Source organism: Tenrec ecaudatus, chromosome 5 (assembly GCF_050624435.1).
Source record: "Tenrec ecaudatus isolate mTenEca1 chromosome 5, mTenEca1.hap1, whole genome shotgun sequence".
In the NCBI taxonomy this organism is placed as follows: domain Eukaryota; kingdom Metazoa; phylum Chordata; class Mammalia; order Afrosoricida; family Tenrecidae; genus Tenrec; species Tenrec ecaudatus.
In genome coordinates this window covers 98,081,292-98,090,688 of record NC_134534.1, presented here as the reverse complement: position 1 = coordinate 98,090,688, position 9,397 = coordinate 98,081,292, and positions in this window count along the sequence as shown.

Below are 9,397 nucleotides of genomic sequence, written 5' to 3'. Positions count from 1 at the left end.
GGATCTAAATAAATATGGAACACAGGGAGTGTTTGCCTCTACCAAAGCAAACCACTGCCACAGAACCAACAAGGACTCATCGCAACCCTATATGACTGGGTAGAATTACCCCTGTGAGCTTCGGAGACTGTAACTCTTTATGGGGCGAGGAAGCCACATCTTCCTCCCCAGCTCTTCCCAGAAGGTCAAAACTGCTCAATTCATACCACATGATATTCCATGAAAGCACATATATATCCTTTACCTCAGCAGTGTTTTCTTTGAGTAACTATTCTGTGGTAAACACTGTGGATGACTTGGGAAACAAAGATAAATAAAACATAGGACCTTCTCACATAAAGTTCAACAATCTACCAAAAAAAATCTACATGTCCAAAAGAATTGAAAGTAGGAACACAAATAAGTATATACACACCAATGTTCCTTGCAGCATTATTTACAATAACCAAAATGTGGAAATCACCAAAAACCCAATAAGAGATGAATAAACAAAATGTGGTAACTACAACAGAACTTTACTCAACCACAAAGATAAAGGAAATTTTTTAGACACCACACCATTAAAAACATGTTGCTGAACAAAATGAGTTAGTTACAAAAGGAAAATAAACTGCATGTGTGAAATATCCAGAAAGAGCACATGTATAAATGGAGACCAAGCTTTTTGGTGACTGGTTACCAGAGATGGGTGGGAAGGGGAGAGTGAGTCATTTTGTAGGGCGACTGAGGTTCCATTATGTGTGATTTCAAAAATGTAGGCAAGATAGTGATAATATCTACACATCATGATGAACATCATCAGCGATGGTGAATTATAATTTAAATATGAAAGTGTTTCAAAGAGGTCATGGAAAAATTCCATTGCCTTTTAATTCCATTTAACTATGAACTTTCTGAAGTCCTGTCATACTGTTGAATTGGCAAATATGTTGCTGTATTCACCCACTGCTACCAGGTCCATCCCAACTCAGGGACACCCTCTAGGGTCTCCAACACTGTAAACCTGGGAAGGAAACAGCTACGTGTTTTTCAGAGGCTGCTGGGCTTCAACAATTGATCTTTCAGTTAGCACCCTAATGCCTAGCCTAGCCAATTCTGACCTCAGCAACTGTGTTAGTCTGGGTACTTTACAGAAACAAATCCACAGAAACTCATGTATAAGAGAGAGTTTTATATAAAGATTAAGTGAGCATCAAGAAAACATCCCAACCCAGTGCTGCCCAAGCCCACAAGTCCAACATTAACCCACATGTCCAACACCAATCCACAAAGTCCTCCTCCATCTCACAAAACAGATGCAAAGACGCCGACTGCAGGAGGAAAGCCGAGTCAGTGAACATGTAAACATCTGAGCGCTGGCAGGGGTCTCCACACAGGTGCTCCAGCACCCAGGGCTGCATGGGGTAGGTCCATGCGGCTTCTCCACAGGGATGTCTTGCAGGAAGTCAGCCTTGCCAGCTGAAACAGGGAATTGGCTAAGGCAGCTGCACCCTGGCCCGACCATCAGAAAGCAAGAGACCCAAGAACTCGAAAGGCGAGGCTCACCGAGCCGTTTATCCCTCCGCCCTTCAATTAACCCCACATGTGTTTACCGGCCAGGTTGGCACAATTAACTAACTACCTCAACAACCCTATATGACAAAGTAGACCCGCTCCAAAAGGCTTACTAAGTTGTGAATCTTGATGAAAGCAGACTGCCACATCGTTCTCCTATAGCGCAGCTGCTGGGTTTGAACTACCAGCTTTTTGCTTAGTAGTTGAACAATGTAATCACTGCATCACTATGAAGATTATATATATATATTATATATATATAATCTCCACTAAAAAGAGAGGGCACAAGAAAAAAATCCACTGCAAAGTATCCTTTGTTCTTAAATCCACCTGATTGTATTTTGCATCTAATAAAAATCCTAAAGCAGGGAAAAAAGTAGATAATTAACTTTAATAAACTAGTCGCCACTATTGTCTAAATATACAACTAAAAATAATACTTTGCTTCTGGTATGTTTCACTCAGCTCAGATCCATTTTCCTGAAAACCTATGAAGAATCTGGGGAGTATCCAACACCTGTCTACACCCTGATCCTTAGGGAAAGTAAACATTCTACCACTTACACCTTCCCATGCCCAAAGAAGTGGCACTTAGGTTGTTTAAAAAAAAATAATAATAATTTCCTTTGCTACCTTTCCAAAATACCAAGGTCATTTCAGAACCGGTGGGTGGTTATAATTCTATAATACTATGATATAATTCCGAGAAGTACTAATAATTCTGGAGAAGAGTGAATATTTTCGCAGCTGCCAGTCTTGATGCTGTGCTTTCTACTGTCAGTGAGGATCATGTTCAAGTGAAAATGTAGAAGTGGAACTGGCTGTCATAGGGTAAGGTGACAGGGGAGTATTGTTTACTCAAGACAGAGGGCAACTGCAAATTATTTCTACAGCTGGAACAAGACAGAAACAAGGGTCAACTTCCTTTGGAGGTCAACTTCCTTTTTAAAATTTTATTTTGGTTAATCAGTACTCCTAAACAGTGCTTGTCAGACGTTGTGTTTCAGGTCTGTTGACTATTTCAACCCTGTAAAAGACCCCACATGTCAACTCACTGACCTATAAAGTCCTTTGGTACTAGAGGGGATAAGACTATTCCATCTCCTTAGAATTAATCAAGTTTTCTGTGGTACCCATATCTCCCTGCCCTATCCCCAACCCAGTCTGTCCCCAAAATGCTATGCATTTGATTTTCAAATTGTCACGCACATCAATCTGCTTTGGTGACCACCAACAGAGACCACTTTGTCATTATCTTTCACCTTCTAACTGATCTCAGTGTGTGGTGTGTCTTGACTTCCCCTTGAGTCAACTCTGACACCCGGTGTACAGGAGAAGGAAGCATTACCTAACCTTGCCCTATCTTTACAATGGTTGGTATGCTCAAGTCCAATGTTACAGTCACCATGTATTATGAGTGCCTTCCAGGTCAGGCAGTTCATCTTCCAGCACTATATCAAACGTTCTGTTTGGAGCCATAGGGGATTTATTGGCTTAATTTTGGAAATAGACTGACAGCCTTTTCTTCCTAGTTTGCCTGAGAAGGGAAAAAGTACTTAAACCTGCCTATCATGGTAGACCCTGCTGGTATTTGGAATATTGGCGACATTATTTCCAGCATTATAATAACACCAAGCCACCATAATGCTATAAAGTGGATCCTGTTTAGCCTCCTCCAATCCATTCTTCACATGACAGCCACAGTAATATTTTTGAAACAGAAATAACAATACAAAAAGCTGAGTACTCCAGGCATATACATAATTTACCATTTGTCTCTGGATTTCCCCTGCACCCAAGTCTGACTACTTGAATTCATCCAGTGAGCTCTTTATCTTGTTTCTCCCATTCTTTTCTCTTCTTCTGCACTATGTCCCTCCCTCCTTACTATCTTTATTCTCTCCTTATTCTTCTCATCTCCAAGACATCTCTTTTGGGGACACTTTCCCTCAGTCCACCCATTTTACCAAGTCATGTCCTATTCACGCTTTACTGAAAAATCTAACACAACATTTTTGGAAGAACACTTGAAGAAGACACAGTTCTCCCTGGTTAGGTCAAATTCTCATATTTGAAACTCGCTTGGCACCAAGATCTAGCTCATGATCCCTTCATAGAATGCACCACAGAACATTACCATGCTCATATGATCTCTACCTGTTCTCCCCACTAGACTGTAAGGCAAAAATGGTAGGAAAACACCTGTTTTAGTTTGTCACTGTATTCCAGAGCTTAGCACAGTGTCTATATATATTAAGTACTCAGAAAATATGTTCAGAAGAAATGGACAGAAAGATTCATCAATGGCTAAGTTACAAATGGGTACTACTCACATAAGACAATGAGGAGGTCTAACCTTTGAGAAAAATGATAATAATAGATAAAACATTAAACATCCAATGTGGTACATATGATTCTAAGATTAGACAGATAGACTGACAGATAGGTAGAGCTACAAATTTATTCTCCATGAAAATCTTATGAGGTTTTTATGTTTATTTTCTCCACTCCGTAGAAGAGGACATTCAGTCATATGGATTTGAAAAAAATAAAAACTACTCAAAGTCATATACCCAGAAAATGTAACACATCTCAGACTTGCAGAGATAGTATAATGGTAGTATTATTATATATATCACAAGAAGCCAATCAGCCCTGAGAAATTTTTTGCTCATCCACTTTTAAGAATTTTAGCTTTTAAGGGTCAGGGGCGTCGCATATTTGAAATTGGACTTCAGAAGTACAAAACTCTGAGTCTCCTTTACGAATGCACCAGTCACCTCAGTAGATGAAGATCAAAGAAATCCTTATCTTTATTTCAGCTGCTCCTGTCACTTTCCAGAATAAAATCTTTCTACCTGGAGAGAAGGGTGGGCTGACAAAAGCAAGCACCACTCTCACCCTTGTTCTGATGAGACAGCATCATCTTTTGATGTGAGCGGTGCAGCGTGAAAGATGCTAACTGGATAAACCACAGAGAGAAACGGAATGAAGAAGATGGGAAGAAGAAGAGGAGCGCATTTCCCTAGGAAGGACGATTAAACCGAGCTATATTTGTTTAGAAAGGGAAGATAAAAGGAAACGCGCGGCCCTCGAAGGATCTATAGGAAACCGCGTCTGAGCACTCTACTCTGGCTCGTCTGATTTTGGACCTAAACTGGAGTAGCGAGGCTAGTGTTTAGACAAGGCTAACGCTTCTCATGGGATGGGGGAAGGTTACTAAACGGATATAACACATAGCTTATTTGGAAAATTGAACTCGAGGTGGAGCAGTTCCCTTTGTTTGTATTTTCTATGGTAAGTGGTAGCATTTTTAACAAGTTAGAGGCTATTGGAAAGATGACTGGTTACGTTAGCCTTATGAAAGAAGTAGAATTGGAGGACCAACCACTTACAAAACTGAACCAGGCTGTTGGTGGTTTCCAGGTAAGGAGGAAAAAGCAGATGAGAAAGGAGAAGTGAAATATACAGAAGTTATCTAATGGTCATAACTTTGAAAAGATGTCCCCAAACCTTAGAGGACATGGATAGGACACAATCAGAAGCCCTGGTGTCAAAATGGGCTACGCATTAACTAACCACCTGGTAGCTCACACCCAACAGTCCCTTTGAGGGAGAAAAATGAAACTTCGCATAAAGGTTTATCCTCAGAAACCTTAAGAAACTGTCCTATAGTGTTGCTGTGAATCGGAGTTCATTCAAGACAATGTTTCGAAGTTGTTGTTATGTTGTTTCACATGTTTAGTAGCATGTGTTAGAGGGCACGAGCTACGGTGTCTGATTACTGGCGTTTGAACCTAGGCTCCATCATCTACCAGCTGCAAGTTCCCTAAACCTCAACTTTAAAATGAGAATAATACTTATACTCAGCTCATAATAGAATTTAAGGATTAAACAAATCACTAATAATTGTGCAACAAATAGTAAGTAAGCGCTCAATATATATATTAGCATCATTACTTCTGATAAAGATGATCTATCGTTCAATAATGAAAATCTGTTAATACTGGCTTGACTGTTTAAATAATGTTAGGCAACCCCATGGAAAAGGGGAACCAGACAAGGATGTCCCTTGTCCCCACTTTTGTTCAACATCGTACTGGAGGTCCTAGCTAACAACAAAAGGCAACGGAAGGACATTAAAGTATTTGTGGGAAGAAGAGGTGAATTTTTTAATCATTTTATTGGGGGCTCGTACAACTATCGTCACAATGCATATATCCATCCATTGTGTCCAGCACATTTGTACATTTGTTGCCATCATCATTCTCAAAACATCTTAAGAAGAGGTGAAATTATTTGAATATGACATGATTCTACATATTGAAACCAAAAAACTCCACAACAGGAGTGCTGGAAGCATTAGAGGAATATGGTAGAGTGGCAGGATACAGATCAACAAACAGAAATCTACTGGATTGCTTTATACATTGGAGAAGACAATGGAAGATGAAATCAAGAAGACAATGACCTTCACAACAGCCAAACACAAATGGAAATATCTAGGGATATACCTAACCAAGAAAACAAAAGATTTGTATGAGGAAAGCCACAGAACCCTACTACAAGAAACCAAAAGTTATCTCTACAAATAAAAGAGTATCCCATGCTCATGGATCAAAAGACTCAATATAATAAAGATGTCAATCCTACCTAAAGCACTATGTAAGTTTAACACTATCCCAATACAGATGCCAACATCATTCTTCAAAGAATTGGAAAAACTGACCACCAACTTCCTGTGGGGAGGAAATTAGCAGAATTAACAGAGAACTCCTCAAGAAGAAGGCTAAAGTCAGAGGGCTTGATTTACCTGACTAGCACCACAGTGGTCAAAATGGCATGGTACTGGTATAATGACAGCTAATTAGACCAATGAAGAAGAACAGAAAACCCAGAAATAAAACCATCAGCATAGAGACAACTGATCTTCGATAAGAGCAACAAAATAAAAAAAACTTCAAATGGGAAGCAAGTGGTCCTCTTTAACAAGTGGTGCTGGAAAAAATAGATAAGTGCCTGCAGAAAAATGAAGCAAGACCCTTACCTCACCCCATGTACAAGAACAAGCACAGGAGCACAGACCTGGAAGTAAAACTCTCAATGAGGGAATAGGAACAAACCTAAGTACCTTGTCACAGGGAATACATAGGCTAACTGAAATCAGGAAGGATGAACACAGAAGAAGCTGAAACTGACAAGTGGGATATTCTAAAGATAAAACACAAGTGTGCATTGAAAGACTTCACCAAGAGAGTAGTAAGAGAACCCACCGACTGGGAGAAGATTTTTAGCAGTGACACAGCAGACAAAGGGCTTATTAATAAAATCTACAATATTCTATTACCTTCTGACAAGAAGAAAATCAGATGGCCCTCTGAGGAGATGGGCAAAAGACCTGAACAGAAGTTTCAGTAGGGAGGAGATCCAAATGGCCAGCAAGCATACAAGAAAATGTTCCCAATCATTAGCCATCAGAGAAATGCAAATTAAAACACCTGTGAGCTACCACCTAACACTCCTGAGGGTAACCCAATTCAAAAATTCAGAGAACAACAAATGTTGGAGGTGATGTGGCGAGTTGGGAACTCTCATCCACTGCTGTTGCTCTTGTAGATATGTACAGCCATTGCGGAAATTGATCTGCCGATATCTAAAGCAAATGGACATTGAGTTACCTTACAACCCAGCAATCCCCCTACTGGTATGTATATCCAGAAGAAGCAAGAAATAGAACAAGACCAGTCATCTGTGTTTCAATATTCATTGCGGCACAATTCACAATCACAAAGAATTGGAAAACTTAAATATCCATGGATAGATGAGTGGATTGGAAAACTCTGGCATATATGCACAATAGAGTACTGCACATCTCTAAAAAGCAGTGGTGAATCAAGCGCATCCTCTCATTGGAAGAGTTGCAGGAAAATATGCTAAGTGAAGTTGGCAAAGCACAAAAAGACAAGTAAAACATGAGTCCACTGAGGTAAGATCAGTTAGCACAGTGGGTACAGAAGGAGTGCTACTTAATATACAATTCACAGGTTGAGCTACAAGCCCTTGGGCAAAAGACAGACCAAACCCCAGGATGTACATAGCATCCTAACTTAAAGAAGGGGAAGGGGGTGGAGGGGGAGAGAAATGATGGTGTTGGGGGAGTAGAGCACGAATCCACCCATGGGGAAGTATATTTATGGCTCCTGGAAAGGGGGTGAGAGTGCCAACATCAGGGCTCAACAGCCTGGAGGGCAACATGGCCGCATAGAGCAACCCATTAACCAATCCACGCTGTGCTAGCCTCCCCAGTAGAATGTGCTATAGAGAACAACACTGAAGCTACAGGCTGGGGAGAGGGGCTGACCTACCCCACCAACATAGGAGCAGACTGAGAAGGAGAGTGAGGGACTAGACCCCACCACACTGAGGCGAAACATTAAGGGCATGCAACAGAACAAGGGAAGCAGAGCAAGGAAGTTCCCAGGGAATACCAAAAATAGACTGTGGGGCCAGGGCGTGACACCCCATCAGACTCGACCAGAAAACACTCCTAAAGATCAAAAAACAGACCTTAAACTGTTTACAGACTTTTCTTTCTTCTTCTTCTTTTGTTGTTGTTTTTTTGTTGCTGTTGTTATTTTGTTTTCTTTGGTTACTTTGTTTTGCTCTGTCCTGTTTTGTATGCATGGTATTATCTCTGCAGGTCTATCTAGATAAGATAGGCAGGATAAACAATCTGGAGGAGAAAACAACAGGAGCCACAGTTCTGGGGGTCTTGGAAGACAGGGAGGCAGGAGGAAAGGAAGCGGGTACTAACAAATCCAGGGACAAGGGAACAAGTGATCCAAAATCAATGGCTAGGAGGGTGTAGGAGGCCTGGTAGGGATTCAACAAGGGCAATGTAAGCGAGAGGAATTACTGAAACCCAAATGGAGGCTGAACATGATAGTGGGACAAGAGGAAAGTAAAAGGAAATAGAGGAAGGAACTAAGAGACACAGGGCATTTATAGAGGTCTAAATACAGGCATGTACATATGTAAATATATTTATAAATGTTGACGGGGAACTAGATTCATGGACATATATTAATAGGTTTAGTATTAAGGTAGCAGATGGACCTCTAATCAAGTACTCCCTCAATACAAGAGCACGTTGTTCTATTACCCTGGCATTCCATGATGCTCAACTTCCTGTCATGATCACTGAAGATAAAGTGGGTGCATAAGCAAATGTGGTGAAGAAAGCTGATGGAGCCTGGCTATCAAAAGATATAGCATCTGGGGTCTTAAAATCTTGAAGATAAACAAGCACCCATCTAGCTGAGAAGCAACAAAGCCCACGTGCAAGAAGCACACCAGCCTGTGTGATCACAAGGTGTTGATAGGATCAGGTATCAGGCATCAAAGAACAAAAAATCATATCATTGTGAATGAGGGGGAGTGCAGAGTGGAGACCCAAAGCCCTTTTGTAGGCATCTGGACATCTCCTTACAGAAGGATTTCAGGGAGGAGATGAGCCAGCCAGGGTGCAGCATAGCACCGATGAAACATACAACTTTCCTCTAGTTCTTCATTAATGCTTCCTCCACTGCACTATCATGATTCCAATTCTACCTTACAAATCCACTAGACCAGAGATGTACACTGGTACAGATCAGCGCTGGAAACACAGGGAACCTAGGACAGATAAATCCCTCAGGGCCAATAATGAGAGTAGTGATACCAGGAGGGGGAGGGAAAGGTGGGGAAGTAAGGGGGAGCCTATCACATTGATCTATATATAACCCCCTCCCTTGGGGACAGACAACAGAAAAGTGGGTGAAGGGAGACATCGGACAGTGCAAGA